General features: G+C 43.0%; 1 protein-coding gene across 1 annotated transcript in view; it reads left to right on the top strand.

Annotated features, from left to right (window-relative positions):
* Positions 1-10,110, top strand: part of LOC119411626 (zinc finger and BTB domain-containing protein 40) — a gene marked incomplete at its 3' end in the record, with an annotated part of 185,620 nt that overhangs the window by 4,586 nt on the left and 170,924 nt on the right. The window lies entirely within an intron of this gene.

Here is a 10,110-nt window from a genome sequence, read left to right as displayed (position 1 = left end):
AGCCTCCCTGGTAAGGTCTATTCGGGGGTTCTGGAGAGGAGGGTCCGTCGGATAGTCGAACCTCGGATTCAGGAGGAGCAGTGCGGTTTTCGTCCTGGCCGTGGAACACTGGACCAGCTCTACACTCTCAGCAGGGTCCTGGAGGGTGCGTGGGAGTTTGCCCAACCAGTCTACATGTGCTTTGTGGACTTGGAGAAGGCATCGACCGCGTCCCTCGGGGGGCCCTGTGGGGGGTACTCTGGGAGTATGGGGTACCGGGCCCTTTGATACGGGCTGTTAGGTCCCTGTATGACCGGTGTCAGAGCCTGGTCTGCATCGCCGGCAGTAAGTCGGGCTTGTTCCCGGTGTAGTATGACATATCCTGAGATATATTCATACATTAAACGGGTTCACTCATCTTTCTGGACTGGATGATGTCGTGCTTTGAATTTAACAGAAATGTGGACGTGAGACGTTAATTATCTTTGACTCACCAAGCGAGTGGGTCATTTATTAACAGAATCAAGTTTAACACATCACACATTTACATTAATTTGGCAGAATATGAAAACAACAACATAATTAATCAGCTTTACAACCAGGAAAACCATACGGCCATGATTTTCCGTTGCTTCACCACAGACATTAATGAAAACATCTGGATTAATTTTCTAGCAGAAAGGAGAGTTTAAAGATGGAAAATTGAGATTTATCTTACAGAGAGATGTGTGAGGGAATTTGTCTGTTTTAACCAGAACGTGCACGCTCCTTCGGAAATCAGCTTGTCCCAACAGTACACTTTTGGTGAAGGTCGACTTTTACCTTTTCTGAAGATAGATCAGTTCTGGCGTGGAGTCTCACTTCCAACCACTGTTCAGCGTCTCAGTGAGAACAGCCAAATACCTCGAGAGCCGTGCGAGGTTATCCAAACAGAAGTTATAATTCCCAAAATCGTCTCTTGTTCAGCTTATTTGGCTTAGCAGCATCCATGAATGCCTGCGTTTGCATTCAGGTACTCCCAAACTCTCTGCATTCTGGATTCCAAGAACTCAGAACTCTTCTGCTCTCTCTTGAACTAGGAAGTGCCGATATTTAAATGGGCTCTACTTCCGGTTCGTTTGAGAGCCTCTGATTGGTCGATGGACCCCAACAGAGGTGTGGTTTGTGATGTAAGGTGTTATGGAAAGTCAAGGATAGAGATTAAGATTGTTTAAGAACAGACAGAAAGATTGTTGGAGAAAACCAGTCTTAGTGGAGCCACCTCTCCTGTATCTCGCTGTAAAAGTTAAACATGACATTTCTTTTCAGTAAACTTTCTAGTTGACCGAAGCTTGAACTTTAACACACTTATAACTTTGCTCATTGAAGACAGAAAATCAAGAAATGCATATTAACCTGATTTCTTCTTTGAATGAGGATTAAGGATCATTATTTACTGTTTCACAGTTAATAAAAATGAGTAGTTCACTTCAACATGTAAACATTGTTTGAACTAACACAATTTGATTATCAAAACATTTGTAAAATAGTAATGATCATAGAGAATTGTCTTTTCCACTTGATTAATTCAAGAAAGAAAGTCTCAGGATCGATCAACCTGTATTTCTGGATGCAAATCAATGAAATGACAGTTTCTGACCATATGATCTTAAGGTCATTGATTTGACATCAGGTCAAGTTCACTACACCGGTGAGAGTTGGACTCTGCCAAGGTTGCCCTTTGTCACCGATTCTGTTCATAACTTTTATGGACAGAATTTCTAGGCGCAGCCAAGGTGTTGAGGGGATCCGTTTTGGTGGCCTTAGGATTGCCTCTCTGCTTTTTGCAGATGATGTGGTCTTATTGGCTTCATCAGATCATGATCTACAGCTTTCGCTGGAGCGGTTCGCAGCCGAATGCGACGCGGCCGGGAGGAAGATCAGTTCCTCCAAATCCGAGGCCATGATCTTCAGCCGGAAAAGGGTAGAGTGCCCTCTCCGGGTCAGGGAGGAGGTCCTACCCCAAGTGGAGGAGTTCAAGTATCTTGGGGTCTTGTTCACGAATGAGGGAAAAATAGAGCGTGAGATCGATAGGCGAATAGGTGCAGCGTCTGCAGTGAAGCGGGCGCTGTACAGGTCTGTCGTCGTGAAGAGAGAGCTGAGTCAAAAGGCGAAACTCTCAATTTACCGATCGATCTACGTTCCCACCCTCATCTATGGTCACGAGCTTTGGGTTGTGACCGAAAGAATGAGATCTCGGATACAAGCGGCCGAAATGAGTTTTCTCCGCAGGGTGTCTGGGCTCTCCCTTAGAGACAGGGTGAGAAGCTCGATCATCCGGGAGGGACTCAGCGTAGAGCCGCTGCTTCTCCACGTCTTCTCCAACACAGAAAGATGTCACACAGAAATAATTTAAAAACTTTTATCAAAACATGTTCCAGACTTGACTAGGGCTGAGTACCGAACTGCTTTGGTCGGTATATGTATCAAAATATGCCTCGTCTTTCGGTGTCGAGTTTTGGTGATTGGCTGTAATGTTACACATGGTTTCAACCACGTGTAACATTACAGCCCATGCCAATGCAACAACTTGTAGCACAGGAGAAACTAGGAAAAACACATACGTGGTTATGCCCACAGATGGGGTTCACGTGGTGCTTTGGCAAGCCTTAATAACATTAATAAAATTACAGTAAGTGCTCCTACTCCCAAGCGTACTGCATATCGCATTACGTGCCCAGCCGTCACCGTAGACTAGAGGATAACACGGGAGTGGATTTTCACTCCTGTCCTGTCCTTGTCCCACAAAAAAAAAATCCTGTCCTGTCCCAATCCTGGTCCAGAGTTAAAAAAAAATAATAATAATCCTGTCCTGTCCCAATCCTGGTAACATACCATACCATACCAATTTATTTTTAAAGCACTTTAAACAGTGACAAAGCACACCAAAGTGCTGTACAGGGACAAACAGAGCAAGCACACAGCAACAGATTACATAACATGACACCAAAAAGTAGAAACCGACAAAAACAATAATGGATAACAACAACCGCAACATGACCAACACAGTGTGATGCACACAGACTCAGCATAGATCACACAGTGCTGAAAGCCAGAGAATAGAAGTGTGTTTTTAAGCGAGATTTAAAAACTGTGAGGGAGGGGGCCTGTCTAACGAGCAGAGGTAACTCATTCCAAAGTCTTGGGCCTGCTACAGAGAAGGCCCTGTCACCTCTGCTCTTGAGACGGGTTCCTGGGACTGTGAGGAGCAACTGGTCTGCTGATCTTAGAGAACGTGGTGGGACATACGGCTGGAGCAGATCAGTAAGATAGGAGGGGGCAGAGCTGTTTAGTGATTTATAGACCTACAAGAGTATTTTGAATTTGATTCGAAGGTGAACCGGAAGCCAGTGTAGGGAGGCCAAAACTGGTGTAATGTGCTCCCTTTTGCTTGTGCTGGTCAAAAACCAGGCTGCTGTATTTTGGACCAGTTGGAGTCTAGCTATGGAGGTCTGACTGATACCAAAAAGGAGTGAGTTGCAATAGTTGAGCCTGGATGTAATGAATGCATGAATTACTGTCTCCAGGTTATTTTTGGACAATATGGGCTTCAGCTTAGACAGTCGCCTCAGCTGGAAAAAGCAGGATTTAACAATCATATTTACATGATTGTTGAGTTTCAGAGAACGGTCAAGTATCACTCCTAGATTAGTGACTCTTTGTTTCACTAACGGTGACAGAACGGATAGGTCGATGCAGTGGTTGGTGATTGTGTCATTGGGAGGAAACAGCATAACTTCAGATTTCTTCTCGTTGAAACTCAAGAAATTTAAAGCCATCCAATCTCTGATGTCAGCCAGGCAGTCCAGTAACGGTTAAATAGAGCGAGTACCGTTGAGTCTGAGGGGGAAGTAGATTTGGAAGTCGTCTGCGTAGAAATGAAAAGGTATGTTATGTTTCCTGAAAATAGCACCTAGTGGCAGCAGGTATAAAGAAAATAAAAGAGGACCAAGGATGGACCCTTGCGGTACCCCCCATTTAAGCGCTGCCGAGGCTGAACTAAAATCTTTGATGGAGACACAAAAGGACCTGTCAGCGAGGTAAGATCTAAACCATTAGAGGGCTGACCCAGTGATGCCAACCCACTGCTCTAACCTCGCAATGAGGATCTCGTGGTCGATTGTATCAAAGGCAGATGTGAGGTCTAGTAAGAGAAGGAGCACAGAATCACCAGCGTCTGTGAATAGGAGAATGTCGTTAAAAACCTTGAGTAGAGCAGTTTCAGTGCTGTGGAGAGGTTTAAAGCCAGACTGGAATAGCTCTAAGATGGCATTATCCTCTAGAAAGCATTTCAGCTGGGACTCCACTATTTTTTCCAGTAGTTTAGCGACAAATGGGAGTCTGGAGACAGGCCGGAAGTTGGACATGACTGAGAGGTCAAGGCTAGGTTTTTTCAGGAGAGGTTGGACAGCAGCATGTTTAAAAGTTATTGGCACCACACCTGAGGCTAAGCTGCTGTTCACAATGCCAAGAACAAGAGGGCCCAGAACAGGAAGAAGCTCCTTAAGGAGTCGAGGGGGGACAACGTCAAAAGGGGAGCCAGATGGCTTCATGCCGCACATGGCCTGCTCCAGGGAAGACAGAGAGATGGGCTCGAAGTGGTCCAGAACAGCAACACAATGAGATGGGATGGACGGATCATGAGCAGGTGGAGAAATGAGTGCCTGGGTGTTTGCAACTTTTTCAGAAAAGAAATGGAGGAAGTTTTCACACAGCTCAGTTGAGGTTTCTAGAGGTGAAGGTTCACTGAGGTGTAGAACTGAGTTCAGGGTGGAAAAAAGGGCTCGGGGGTTGTGGGAGTTTGAGGCAATTATTGCAGAAAAGAACTTCGATTTGTCGGCTTTAACTGCCTTCTGATAATGACGCCAACTCTCCTTTAGGATTTGAAAAGAAACTTGCAGCCAACATGACTCCTACTCCTGTTCAGAATCACTCCCAATCCTGTACTGCTCCTGTTTTTTTCTCTTAATTTAATTTTTAAGGAATACATTGAATTTGAATTGATCTTCTACCCATTCCTGTTTATATTACTTTGTGTTCTGCAGTTTTATTTCAAAAGATATGGCAACAGGAACAGTTCATCTGTGGTGAAATAGAGATATTTATTGCCTTAATCCAAACAAAAACCTTCACTAAAGGGTACAAAACAAATTAAAGCTGCAAGCAGCATTAAAGGCCCTCGCAGCAAAGCGCCGCTCCGGCCCTACTGCGACCGCGGGAGCTCCAGCAACTCAGCCCGGTTGCCATTGCGAACGCTCACACTCCTGTCCCATGCCCTTTCACTGGAGTACGCATTCGCCGGACTTTCGACATCAGCGGGCGCCCCGGCAATGCCTCCTTGTCACCTTCGCAAACGCTCTCTTGCCATTCCCACACGCGTTCACCAGGGTGCGTATATGCCTACACTTTGCAATCGCCTTCCGCCCATATCAGTATGAGAGGGTGCACAGTTGAGTCATATGTTAAACCACAATATCAATGTGTTTAGACGTGCTCATGATTATGCAGCAAAAATCCGGTTCCGATCGGATGATAATTCACTGAGATATAACTGTTGGAATATCGTATGGGGCGCACTTGAGTCAAATGTTAAAGAACAATACCAATGTGTCTATAAGTGCTCACTGATCACTCACAATAAATCTGGTCCAGATCAGATGATGTATCACTGAGATATAACAGTTTGGATGATGTAGGGGGCGCACTTGAGTCAAAAGTAAAAAAAAATAATACCAATGTGTCAGGAAATGTTCACAGCTGACGCAACAAAAATCTGGTGCAGATCGGATGTTGTGTCACTGAGATATAACAAGTTGAATAATCTAGGGGGCGTACTTGAGTCAAATATTAACAACCAAACCAATGTGTTAGGAAATGCTCACAGATGATGCAACAAAAATCTGGTGCAGATCGGATAATGTATCATTGAGATATAACTTTTAGAATGATGTAGGGGGCGCACTAGAGTCAAAATTTTAAAAACATTACCAGTGTGTCTAGAAGTGCTCACTAATGACACACCAAAAATCTGGTACAGATCGGATGATATATCACTGAGATATAACAGTTTGAATAATCTAGGGGGCGCACTTGAGTCAAATATTAAACAACAATAACAATGTGTCTAAAATGCTCACAGATGACGCACCAAAAATCTGGTACAGATCGGATGATGTATCATTTAGATATAACTGTTGGAATAATGTAGAGGGTGCACTAGAGTCAAAAGTTAAATAATAATACCAATGTGTCCATAAGTGCTCACTAATGACGCACCATAAATTTGGTGCAGATCGGAAGATACATCACTAAGATATAACTTGTAGAATAACTTAGGGGGTTCTCAGGAGTCAAATGTTAACAATACCAATGTGTCCATAAGTGCTCACTGACACACCAAAAATAAGGTTCAGATCGAATGCTGTATCACTGAGATATAACTGTAGGAAGAATGTAGGTGGCGCTGTAGAGACTATTGGCCACTTATCATGGATACCTGTTCAAGGGGTGGATAATTATCGATCATAGTGATTTAGATATACATCGGCTCAAATCTGTGCAATTTAGACCCAAACATATTGCAACTGCGTAACTTCTTAATTCGCCACGCTACCACGTCCACATCCTCCAGCAAAAACTGTTTGCACTTTAAATCAACTCAGCCCATCTTATCTGTATTGTAAGACTGGATCATCCTGATTAGGTCATGGATGTCAAAAAGGGAGCATTCCAAGAGTCTTCCTGTTCTAAGGGGGCGGGGCTTTGATGACGTCAAAATATGACCACAGCGGATCGTCGGGCATCCAACAGGGATGAGTCATGCCAAGTTTGGTGCTTTTGGGTCTTTCATTGTGAAAGTTATAGCGTTTTTAAATTTATGGCGTGAAGCGCAAATTTGAGGCCTGGCCACACCCCTTTAACAAAACGAAACCGAAAGCTTTTGATAACTTTTACTCTCCAATGTCTTAAGAGCATATTAACCAAGTTTGAAGGCAATCCTTCAAAATCCCTAGGAGGAGTTTGTTAAAATTTGCCATTAGAAACACCCAAAAATTACCCTTTGACCCAAAATGGCGACTTCCTGTTCGTTTTGGACCAGGGCTCCAAGAGACTTTTTCATAGGTCCTGAGACAATACAGATGTTCACAGATTTTCAGAATTATCGGTCAAAAAATGACTTGGGCTGAGGTTTTAAAATATTCTAGGGGGCGCTGTGGAGGCTATTGGCCAATTATCATGCCTTCCTGTTCAAGGGGTGGGTAATGATCAATCATACTGATTTTGGTGAACCTCGGTTCAAATCTGTGAAATTTAGAGCCAAATGTATGGCGACGGCGTTACGTCTTACTTTGCCACGTCACGACGCCCACATGCTCCACCCCAAACTGTCAGTGTTGGAAAGCAAGTTACACCAACATGTCTTCGGTCACTGGACACACTATCATGCTGATCAGGTGATGGGTCAGATAGGGACCGTTCAAGGTAAAACATTACACTTCCTGTTGTCAGAGGGTGTGGCTTAAGTCATGTCATGATTTGACCATTCAGTCTTGCAGGGGACCGGATGTGGATCAATCACAGAAGGTTTGATGTCTCACACATTTTTCATGTAGGACCTATTAGCGTTTCATTTTTCATGGCGAGATGTCAAATTTTGAGGCCTGGTCATGCCCCTTTAACAAAACGAAACCGAAAGCTTTTGATAACTTTTACTCTCCAATGTCTTATGAGAATATTAACCAAGTTTGAAGGCAATCACTCAAAATCCCTAGGAGGAGTTCATTAAAATTCGCTATTAGAAACGATTTTGGTGAACCTCTGATCAAATCTGTGGAATTTATAGCCAAACGTATTGCAACGGCGTCACTTCTGAATTCGCCACGCCACCACGCCCACATCCTCCAGCAAAAACAGTTTGCGCTCTAAAGCAAGTCAGTCCAACTTGTTATACGTCTTCTAACACAGGAGCATCCTGATTTGACCGAGAGTGTCCGAGAGGGAGCATTCCAAGCAAAAAAAACGACTTCCTGTTCTGAGGGAGCAGGGCTTTGATGACATCAGAATTTGACCACAGAGGATCTTTGGGCTTTGGACAGGGATGACTCATGCCAAGTTTGGTTCAATTCGGTCTTTCAACGTGAAAGTTATAGCGTGTAGTATGAACAGATGCTGGATATATTCATACATTAAACGGGTTCTTCATTTTTCTGAACTGTGTAACATGCGTGCATTGAATTTAACAGAAATGTAACGAGAGACGTTATTTATCTTTGGCCCATCAAAATGAATGCGGTCATTTATTTACAGAATCAAAGTTTAACATCAAACATTTACATTAATTTGGCAAAATATGAAAATAACAACAGCATAATTAATCAATCAGGAAAACCATACGGCCATGGTTTTCCGTTGCTTCACCACAGACATTAATGAAAACATCTGGATTAATTTTCTAGCAGAAAGGAGAGTTTAAAGATGGAAAATGGAGATTTATCTTACAGAGAGATGTGTGAGGGAATTTATCTGTTTTAACCAGAACAGCATGCTCTTTGGAAATCAGCTTGTCCCAAACGGTACACTTTTGGGTGAAGGTAGAACTTTTACCTTGCAGACGATAGCTTCAGCGTCGGTGTAGAGCTCTCCTTTTGACTCTTTCAGCGTCTCCGTGAGGACAGCTAAAATATCTCGAGAGTCGTGCGAGGTTATCCAAACAGAAGTTATAATTCCCAAAATCGTCTCTGGTTCAGCTCTGCATTCTGGATTCCAAGAACTCTGAACTCCTTCAGAACTCTGAACTCTTGAACTCTGAAACTCTGTAACCCATCTCTTCTCAACTCTACTGTTGAACTCTGAAAAACTCCTCTTTTGAACTGGGAAGTTGCCACATTTAAACGGCTATACTTCCGGTTCATTTGAGAGCTTTCTGATTCGTGGATGGACCAGAACAGAGGTGTGGTTTGTGATGTAAGGTGTTATGGAAAGTCAAGGATTGTTTAAGAACAGACAGAAGATATCATGGAAAAACCAGACTTCGTGGCGTCTCTACTCCTAGTATCTGCTGTGAAAGTTAAACATGACATTTCTTTTCAGTAAACTTTTTAGTTGACCGAACCTCGAACTTTAACACACTTACAAATTTGCTCATTGAAGACAGAAAAATCAAGAAATGCATATTACCCTGATTTCTTCTTTGAATGAGGAATAAAAATCATTACTACTGTTTAAGTAAATAAAAATGAGTAGTTCACTTCCACATGTAAACATTGTTTGAACTAACACAATTTGATTATCAAACATTTGTAAAATAGTAATGATCATAGAGAATTGTCTTTTCCACTTGATTAATTCAAGAAAGAAAGTCTCAGGATGGGTCAAACTGTATTTCTGGATTCAAATCAATGAAATGACAGTTTCTGTCCATCTGGTCAGTTTTGACATAGGCCTAGTCCACTACAGTCCCCCCTTTGGAAATCATCGCCTGTCCATGGGGATGAATTCCAAACTTGAACTTACGCCTTCGAATGTCCTTGAGCTTGATGTAATCCAGCAAGGAAGACCAAAGTCAAAAGTAATCCAGCAAGGAAAACAAAAGTCAAAAGTAATCCAGCAAGGAAAACAAAGTCAAGGTAATTCCACAATGTTCTTGGTAATTCCATTGTGTTGATGATAATTCCATAATGTTGTTGGTAATTCCATTGTAGCAATGCTTTAACCCCTTGGAAACAGAGTCTGTAATCCACTGGAAAAAGTCATATAATCCACAACGGTAAATCCACAACGATTGGAAGTGTTGATTAATCAGCATACAGAGGGGTACCCTTGGATTGAACTGAAGATGCGGCCACTGGATGAAGAGTGGAGACCAACGTCAGGATTGCAGGTCGCCTCCAGCGAAGGTTGTCTCCAGCGACGTCCAGCCTGTGCCGTTCTGGTTCAATGTGTCATGCAATTATGTGGTTTAAGGTGGGCTTATGAAGGGGATTTTACATAAGGCCTTAAACTATATGCACCTGGTGTGTAAGCTATTATGGTTGGGAACAGCTACAACTACCAGTTAAGGGGTGGAGCATGCTGAAAAGGGGTAACTACAGG

The sequence above is a fragment of the Nematolebias whitei genome, chromosome 7, assembly GCF_014905685.2.
Source record: "Nematolebias whitei isolate Nwh7 chromosome 7, NemWhi1, whole genome shotgun sequence".
Lineage (NCBI taxonomy): Eukaryota > Metazoa > Chordata > Actinopteri > Cyprinodontiformes > Rivulidae > Nematolebias > Nematolebias whitei.
This window is presented reverse-complemented; position numbering and strand designations above follow the sequence as displayed.